Consider the following 9,982-nt stretch of genomic DNA (forward strand, 5'->3'; position numbering starts at 1 on the left):
CCAGAGCATCGCCTCCCAGGCGCCAGGCTTTTGTCTGCAGACAAGGTGGGAGATCCCCGCCCTGAGGGATCAACAGCAGCCTCTCAGGCTGGCAGAGAGGGGTCTCGGGAGAGGGGCACCGACGGGGGCATTTCTGCCACAGGTCAAGCCAGCTCCTGGTGCTGGAACAATTCTATTTTTGCTGTCTGAGGGAGGTTAAGACCCTGGTCAGGGACGGGGACCCCAAAAATGCTCTTGAGGCCCAGATGGAGGCAAAGAAGCTGGAAGCCCAGCGTGAGAAGGAACAGCTGGAAGTGAAAAGGATGGAGCTCGAGGCCCAGCGTGAAAGGGAACAGCGGGACCCCCAGGCTAGCGGGGGTGCTCCAGGGAAGGGGTCGGCCGGACGGGAGGCACCCCAAGGGAGGCACTCGGAGCCTGGACGGTGGTCGGCGCAGGGAGGTGGGCGGCTCAGCGCAGGAGCGCCCCCTACTGGCCCGCCACAGAGGCCACTGGCCTTTAAATGCTCCTGTCCAACACTCCCCGACCTGCTCGGTCGTCCGGGGCGGCCACTCCTGCCAGGGCTCCCTGCACGACAGCCCCACGCGTCGCCCCGGGCCAGACTCCGCGACAGCGCTCGTACTTCGTCAAACAGCGCGTTCAGCCAACGAGCTGAGGCTGTAAATATTCAAGACTCCTCTAAGCACTTGGGTCCCCAAAGGACACTCAGCAAGAAGCAACATTGATATCAGCCTGGGTTTTTCAGTGCTAACTAGTAAATGATGGGTGCTTCTGTTTGGGGCTTTTTCTAAGCCTTTAAAGAGGCCTGAAAAGGCAGATGAAAGAAGATTGAACACATTTGGTAAACTGCGTCGAAAGTGTGAAATGCCTAAAAGAATTAATGAGCGCTGTACATTTTCTGAACATCTTGATCACAGACCTCTCCTTCTCCATTTCTTCAGAGGAAAGGACTCCTTTCTTTGGCGCTCGCTAGGGTCACATGGGCGCCATCACACCAACACTGCGCTAAGGCTTCTGACAGCATTTCCAATTAGTACCAAGCTGTAATGAGAATACGTGATTGTGTGCAAGCTGCATCGGCGTGCCGGGAGGAGCAGGCCTCGAACGCAGCATCCTCAGGAAACCCAGAGACACAACTTAGCGAAGCCTTGGGCGCGCGCCCATGGGACGTCTGCTCCTGCCCTCGCTCCGAGCCGTCGCACGAGACCTGATCAGCACCAGGCAGCTTGTGGCAGGTTCACGAATAAAACAGGCTTCGGGGAAGAGCCAGACGAGAGCGAGCTGCGCCCGCAAGACTCTTCAGAGGAGCAGGGTGCAAGAGCAGGCAACTCTGCCTGATTTAGCACAGTGTTTTGCTCATCCTTCATCCTCATCCTGCCAACAAGCCCTCCTTGCTTCCCCTCCTGGTTGTGGGAAAACCCCCGTTTTGACAACCACATGGGAGTAGCACGAGGAAAAGAGAGACTGCTCTGGGCACGACCGGCGTGGCTCTCCCGGGACCCTGAGTTAAGACTTCCCGGTGGCTGGGGCATCGCCTGCATCCAGCCAAAAGTTTCTGAAATCCCTCAAAAGGGGCCAAGTTTGGAAAAAAACGATCTGAAACCCTCTTTCCTTTTAATGAGCTCCAGTGTTTGAACCTGTTTTGTTCCTTAATGCGTTCCCCAGAGATCGGCAGAGAAGCCCAGAGCGTGGGGAGGACAAGCAAGGCGAAAAATAAGAGGAAGAGATTTCTCAGCCGAGATTATTCCCTGCAGGCCAAAGAGCTTCCCAGCGCCGATTCTTTCATGAGTTTTTAGGTATATCCCCATAACACCATAACAGGATAGCAGCCCTTGACGTATAGCTTGTGAACCTGGCCCCAGAGCCCCTGCGTCTGGGAGCCACCACAAGCAACTTCGACTACGCACACACACACCCATACGTGTGCACTCTGCATGTGTGGCTGCCATTAGGAAACAGGGGGATTTGGGAACCTGCTGCGTGTGGTTTGCATTGCTGTGTGAAGAGCAAGAGACCTAACGAGGGCCCGAAGGGAAAGCCTCTTTCAGGTGCATCACGGGCTACCGCTCCGGGATGGCGGTGCAGCTCGGCTCAGGCACGCAACCGTGCCGCCAGGGCCAAGCTCCCCAAACCTCCTAATTAGGTCTGGCTGCAGCATCCAGGATGCCTGCGGTGACACCTTCCAGATGGGACTCAGCAGCGACATGTTGTCAATGAATAAAAAGACGACCGGTCCTTAAAGGAACGGTTTTCTGTTGCTGTTGTTCAGAAATTCCTTTCCCAGAAAAAAAAAACACATCCAAAAGCAGCAAAACTGACCCATTTCTGCAAAAAAATAGTGATTTGGATAAAAACTGCATTCCCAGTTAAAAGCATGTCAACGCAGCGATCTTCATCTAATGCAAGGGTACCCTGAAAATATCCAGTGGGCATCACCAATATGCCATTATGTGATAACCTTGGTGCCTGGTACCGTCCCTCTGTCAGATCAGCTCCCGAGCCAGAAAGGGATGCAGCGCTGAGTGCCAGGGCACAAACAGTTAAGGAAGAGGGGTCTGTATGACTTCTCCCAGGGAAAATAAATAGTCCAAGAGACTGCAGCCACTTTTGATAGCCATAAAATCTTCTGTCGATACAAATTTAATACAGACTAAAGTTTGGAAGTCACATATCAGATTTATGTCATAGTAAAGCAAATAAAGAAAAGTAACCTTTATTATTAAGTCTCCCCACAGCACAGGCCATCTGAGAGTGAAATCATCTGGCTGATTCAATTGGAAATAAAGCTTTCAGAAACAGGACGCATCTATTCTCACCTTCCCTAATGAAATTATTTAGCACCCTACAATTACACTGCTAGAAGAAACCAGATTCACTGGAAGATAAAAATGACACGGAGGATTGATCCGAGGATGGGGAGGGGCGCGCGGGGAGCCGGAGGAGAGCGAACCTGAGCAGCTGTGCCGCACTCTTGTAAATTTTATATAGAAACTTCCGTTTATAGCAGAATCATTAACTGCTTTAAAAATGTGCAGTGTTGGAGCTTTTCACAGTTAGTTAGAGCCCACACGGCCCTGAGAGCTTTTCATTCAGGAACACATGGGATGCGTTTAATTTCCTCTGAAGAAGAATGAGGAATAAAAGAAGAAGCCGGGGAAGGAGAAAAGACATACAAGCCAGGGAAAGTGAAACAAATACATGCGTGCGGGTGGCCGGGGGGCAACGACCATGCGGTGTCATTGCTTTCTGCCAGGAATACATTCCCGATGCTAATGCTCGTCACCCCTGGACGTTAAACTCTTCCAGAAATCAGCTGTCAGTGCGGCGTGCCCTCTCCCCTCGGCCCGCGTGCAAACCCCATTAGCAGCCGCCCTCCCAGGCCAACAGGATTCACGCTCCCCCCGGGGCGTTTTCGAGCTGCTGTTGCAGCCGTCTTTGACTGCGGTGAAGGACCGGGCTGGCCAGCCCCCGCTCCGGCGCACGGCAGCCCTTCCAGCCCCACAACACCGCGGCCTCATTTATTTTCTCTGGGCTGCCTTGCCTGCTTATTATTCCCTTCCCTTCCCTCCTACTCCACCCCCGGCACCTCGACTGCTCTCTCATCCCGCGCTTGTCCTAACCCGGCGCACCAGGGCCGAACGGGTCATTATAACAACAAGAAAACCGGACAGTCCTGACCCTTGTCCACTACGGAGATCTCCCTGGGGTCTTTAGCTTCCCTTATCAATTTTCTGCGCTTCGTAACGTCTCATTTGTGTTGATTCCTAACAATCCTCCCTTTCTTCCACATGTCACGTATTGCTTTTATATTTCGATGCTAGCTTCCCTTCCCCACAGAGCCAGGACAGGCTTTTCCCCAAAGTTGTGCCCTTTCTTGTTTGGGGAATCGTGGCTTGTTACCATCCTTCACCCTCTCTCCTCTTACAGCGCTCCTGACTTGCACCCCCCTCTTCCTCCGCCCCGCATCCAGCGTGCTCCTCACATCCCTCTGCTCGGGGGCAGTCAGCCCGTGTCCCCGTGCGTACGTCGGTCGTGGAGACCGTCTCTGCTCTGCCCTTACGCGAGGGTCAGGGCGGGATTCGTGAGAGCAGCTGGGTCTTGGATTCGGAGTCCGACCCCGACGCTGTGCCAGCAGGTGCCCAGAACAGGGGAGTTACTTAGAGAGATTAAACGGCTCAGCGCGAGGCGAGGCTTCATAGCCACGGTAATTTAAATGAGCTGGAGCCTGGGTGGTGAGCCAGCGACACGTTAAAAGGGAGAGCTAGGCTGCAGTAAAATGGGTTTTTAACCTCTTCTGGGCTGAAGCGCTGGCTGCAGAAGCTGCCCAGCTTAAGGAGGAAAGCCCTGGCAGGATGCCCTGCTGGCGTGCACAAACAGCCACGCGTGCAACGACTGGTCCTGCCCCGGGCTCGGCCTCAGCTACTGCCCATCAGCATGTAGTTTAGTTTGCAACCACGCAAACTCATTTAAGACCCTCAACACTCCTGTGTGTGTACAGCATGACCGTTAAGCCATTGAGGTGTGACACCATTAAGCCACTCAAAGTGACATTTTTGTCACATGTACATGGTAATGGCGTCATGTGTACCAGCGCCCTCAGCAGCGCTGCACCTAAGCCCAGTCTGGCCTCGGGTTATGGCTTGCGTGGAGACGCGCGCTGTGGAGAAGGGCTCCCGCGGGGCTGCAGCCACGAGCGTGGAGGCTCCCTGCAGGAGGGGGATAGCAGGGCTGTTACAGAGACCCGGGGTACGGGGAAGGTGGTGCTACGCTCGTGTCTCAGCATGGGCATCCCTGCCGGCCAGCAGAAGGGGCTCCTGCCTGACAGAAGTGCTCAGCGCTCCCCAATAAAGCCTCCCTGCGACAGGGACTGTGACTGCAGCAGCAGGGAGGTGAGCGCAGCGCAGAGGAAGGGGCCACAAGACCGCGCTGCGGGCACGAGACCTGCTCCTGCTCCTGCCACTGGGCTCAGTGCAACCCCGGGGCAAGTCCGTCCAGCTCTCCAGGCCTGCTTCTCCACATCCTGACGAAAGGAGCCTCCAGGTGCAGAGCCCCCGATTGCACAAGCGGAGCTAACCGCAGAGACCTGCACGCCGGCAGCAGGTCTGCGTCCCGCCATGCGAGGGCACGGTACCGGGGGCCGTGCTGGGATGTGCCCATCAGCAGGGGAAGGAGCTCGAGCTCAGGCAGCTGGAGGGCCCCACGGACCACCCTGACGCAGAGGCAGCTTCTGTGTCTTGAACCTGAAGCGACCCGTGTTGCGGGCAGGCCGGATGGCAGCGAGCGCACGGTCACACGTGCCCACAACAGCTGCTTTTCTCTGCGAGTCGTGGGCTTGCGGGCTTTGCAGCCGTGCTGGATACCTGCCCTGGACCTCTCCCGGTGGGTTTGCGGAGCCACCAGTGAGGCTCAGAAATGAGGCATTAGGGTGCATTCAGGGAGACCCCACAATGTCCTCTCCCCCAAAGCCTGGGAACAACTGCGAGATCACGGTGAGCTGCGGGGAGGACGGTGCATGCCCACAGCCTGTGAAAGCCTCCTCCGGCCTGGAGATCCTGAGGGCGGGGGAGTCCTGCAGCCCCGCGCGCTCTCCAGCATCTTCCTCGGAGAAGCTCCTGCTTTCCCTCCTCCGCAGACCGCCCGCTCCAGCACGGCTATGCTGCCTCACGCGCTTTCACCGGCCCCTACAATCCACGGCTGGAGCTGGCTGTTCTTTAAAAGCATAACGAGAGAGGCAATTTTCCCAGCCATTTCCCGGCCTCCCTGCAATCTTCGTCATAGGGGAGGCATTTTGTGCAATTTTAGGGGCTGGCTGTCGTCTTGTTCCCAAAAATCCTTTTATATGGTTGCATGGCCAGGGATCCTGTGAGCCCTGCTGTGCATTGGCCCTCCCAAGCAGGGGAATTAAATCGTGGCTCTAACGACAGAGATGCCGTCTCCGGCAGGAGCGATGCAGGTACAAAGCCCGCGCCTGCAGAGCACGCGGCATGGAGGCGCAGCGATGCTCGTCGGCAGCGACACGCGCAAGATGAAAAGCCACGGAGATGTAAAAAGAAGAGAACAAGAGGTGAACGAATCCCTTAGATGCGTTAACAAACAGAACAGATGTCCTCTGAAAGGGTCACTGCTGGGTCCCCGGAGACGCATTAGGGGCTGTCGCTCTTCTGCCGCGTTGCCACTTCAGGGGGAAAAACTCACAGCGCTGAAGTGATGAGAGTCGTCACATTAATTGTGCCACGACTAATTGCTATTGGGTGCAAGGGGCAAAAGGCTCGGAAAACGTCCAACGTATTAAAGCTCAGAGAAGCCGACTGGAGTTGGAAAAGCTCCTCGAATGCACGAATGCGGCGCCACCGGCTCGGAGTGGAAAGGGCTCCGCGAAGCCCGTGAGACGAGGAGGCTGATGCAGAAAGCGTTACGCCCCATGGTCGTGGCAGCGTCCGGCTCGGTCGCACGGGGCTCGTCCGGTGCTGGCATAGAGACGAGGCCTGGCCTGAATTGCAGCAGTACCCGCCGGGCAGCTCGTTGAGCTGGGACTTTCCATCCATCCTCATCCTTGTCCCTGGCAGCGACCAGCGTGCGTAGGGGAAGGGGTGGCTCACTTGGCGAAGGGGAGCTGGAAGTGCTGCACGGGTGCAGATGCCACGAGGCCATGTCTGTGCCCTCGATCCCCTCCGAGCAGTGCCCCTCACTCCCTCTGGCCGCCGCGGGAGAGCCTGGCTCCGTACCACGGAGGAGCATGGCCGGAGGGGAGCGTTGTCCGGGGAGGCGCCTCTCCCTGCTGCTTTTTCCAGGGAGAGAGCTGGGCGAGGCAAGCCCACGGCGCCGGCGGCGGTGCTTTTCTTCAGGGAAGCGCCGGGCCCGCGGCGCAGCAGGACACGCTGCGAGGGTGCAGGACGGGAAGGGGAAGCACCGAGTAGCTCGTGCTGGCTATGGACTTGTGCAGCCGTGTCAGCAGGGCAGCGCTCCCAACAGCAGCTCGAGTCTGGCTGCAGACAGACCTCCGGGCACTAAAACCGGTTGAAATGAGCTCTGTCTGCTGTCACCGCCGAGCAGCGCTGGTGCTGTCGTACCCCCGCGGGCAGGGCCGGCTCCCAGGGCTCGCCACGCTCCCCAGGCCAGAGGGATGGGGCATGCAGAGGGGCAAGACGAGAGGGCCCTGCAATGCAGTCGCGGAGCCGAGCTAGCCGCAGAACGGAGCCGTGCACCTGGGGCCACCGGGAGCTCCTACCACAAGGACGCGCCTCTTGCGCTACCTGCCAGAAGCCGTTGTCCAGAGAGCGGATCGCAGGCAGGGGGCATGCGGCTCCCAGCCCCCGTGCTTTGCAGTTGCTAATACGCAATCATTCCCTTAATCAGCCCGAGCCACGGCGGAGCCATGCCGCTCAGTGCTGGGAGCGCTCGGGCCGAGGCGCTGGAGCATGCCGGCCGGTCTCGATGCTCTGGAGGAAAACGTCAAGCCAGGATGAGTCCCAGAGCCGAGGCTGACGGACTCCGGGAAGGGGCTAAATGCAGAGATTGCACGTGTGATGGAGACGTGCTGGGACGGAGGTACCGCCAGAGCCCATCTTGCTTGGCTTCCTACAGACCCCACGAGGGGCAGCCCTGGATATCCAACCTGCTCAAATACAGAAAGATCGACTGGCGCTCAAACGTCACCGGGTGCGTGTGCCCCCAAGACGCTGGGAGCAAAGGGGGGAGAGCAGGGCCTCGCGGCCAGCATTGTGCTTCTCCGTGCCGTCGCACCCTGAAGAGCTCTTGGGAGGGGAAACCGATTGCAGGGGACAATTTCAGGAGCCTGAAGGTCGAAGGTGCGGAGGAGGAAGCAGCGCGCGCGCTTCCCAGGCCTCCCACGCTTGTGGTTTCAGCAGCAGCAGGACCAGCTCGGCCCTGAGAGCTGCATGCAGCGTCCCGGGGGCGTGGGCCAGGGCAGACCCTAAAACCAAGGCTGGAGATGCCCGTGGCACTGGCAGCCCCTATCCTGCAGCTGTGCCGTGCTGATAAGGCTCAGGGGTGCTCACTAGCCCCGTGAGCCCACGCTGATTTTTCCCTTCCGCGCACCCGAGAGGCGCTGAAAAGAGTCACTGCCCTGCTTCCAGCCGCTCGTTTGGGTCGAAGCAGGTGTCGTGCTGAACGCACCGGTGCCTGCATGTTCCCCCTCCCTCCCGGTCAGGACAGGACAGAGCATCAGGTAGCATCGGCTTCCTCTCGCGTGCACTGTTGCGCTGAGCCCTTCGATTCCTCCCAGCGCTCCCAAAAGCTCTTTGGCCAGGAGGATGCAACGTGGCTGATCGGAGGGGCTGGGGCAGAGCACAGGCTCTCTCCTCCCCAGCTGGGCTGGCTGCGGGGCAGCAACCCAGGATCAGGTCTGGCAGGGGCTGCTCTCCCCTGCTCCAAATCAGGCCTAGCTTTGCTCTCTCGAGCACCAAAACGCGTCTCCCCCGGTGCCAGGGAGGCGTCTGGCACGGCCGCGCCGGCACGCGCTGCCAAGAGGTCTCTGGCAGCCGCAGTATTGATACGTTCGGGGAGCAGATACCAGATACACAATATGGGTGAGGACCGACAGCAAGCAAACAAACCCAGCTGCCTCCCCGATTCCAGCCGGCGCGTTGCTCTCCAGCCCTGCCCTCACTACAATCCCCGCTGCCCGGGCCGTGTCCGTGTCCGTGGCCCCGCGCTCGTCACGACGGGCTCGGGTCTGCGCTGGCACTCGCGGGCTAAGCCCCTTCTTCCGAGAGCCCGCTGCAGAATAGCAAAGGCTCCGGGGTCCCCGGGGTGCACGACGGGCCCTGCCGAGGGAGGGGGCCGTAGCTGCCAGCAGAGCATCCCAGGCCGACAAAGGGGCCGGTTTTCCTTGCCCCGTCAGGTGGGCATACATCCGAAGCAGGCTGAGGGCTTCTGCTAATGAAACACCAGGGTCAGGAGAAGCGAAGCGCATCCCGTCACCCTCTGCAGCGCTGTCTCGGAGCGGGGCTGAGAGCTGCCCCCTGCCTGGGCACGATGACCCAGCTGCTGCCAGCATCTCAATGCCTGGAGGAAGAGGGCACGCGGCCACGCGGGCAGCAAACGCTTGGCCCCAGGCAAGTCTAACCGACCGCTCCGACCCAGGTGCCATGAGCCGAGTTAGCCGTGCAGACCCGGAGACAGCAAACCTACCGGGGAATCTCCTCTTGGCTGTTTGCAGGCTGTCACGCGCGTGTGGGCTGCCGCACAAGCGATGAGTAATCATCACGATGATAAATCACCTTTTTCAGGACCCATCTGAGAGGCAGCAATACAAGTAGGTCAGGGTTTCTCAGGGGATGGGAGCAGAGAGGGATGCAGCGTCAATGTGGACAAGGCTACAGCTGGGGTGAGCTCCTTCACCCATCTCCCACCGTACTGGTACCCCGCTTTAACTGAGCTGTTGGCTTAAATTTGGGCTCGAGAGGGTTTTTCCATGGAGCGGCGATGGAGGGCAGGCACCTCTTTGATGCAATGCTGGTGTTTTTGCAAAAAACATGAGTTCGCTCCAGTTTCCTCCAACAAAGAAGGAATCAAACCAGAGCGAGCTTCTCTCCAAGCATCCTTCCGGCCAGCCCTCTCGCTGAGGTTTTTCTCACGGTTGCGCTCCAGGCCCCTGCTATCTTCCTGCTGCCTCTTCTGTGGGGCGCTGGGTCTCTCTCACCTGCTCCTGCAGCCCAGGTGCTTCCTCGCTCCTGTTTCCTAGCAGACCCCCAGAAAACCATGCAGGGTCTCCTACCTGACCTCCTGCTTCAGACTTGCAAGTATTTTGGGCAGAGGTTTCTATTGCTTTGGGCTCTCTAGTCCACACCTGCTTCCGAGGTTGATCCTAAACAAAGGGTGTTTGTTCTTTCCAGCGCTTTCAAGGCTAGTTTGCTCAACCCCCAGAATAGCAGCCCCTGCCCTTGGACTGCAGTGGTTTTACTCCTAATGCCCCGGGCCGGATGCACCCAGCTGCCCTCAGCCTGCGCAGCTCCGTGCATGA

This window comes from Alligator sinensis, unplaced genomic scaffold (assembly GCF_000455745.1).
Source record: "Alligator sinensis unplaced genomic scaffold, ASM45574v1 scaffold964_1, whole genome shotgun sequence".
Taxonomy (NCBI): domain Eukaryota; kingdom Metazoa; phylum Chordata; order Crocodylia; family Alligatoridae; genus Alligator; species Alligator sinensis.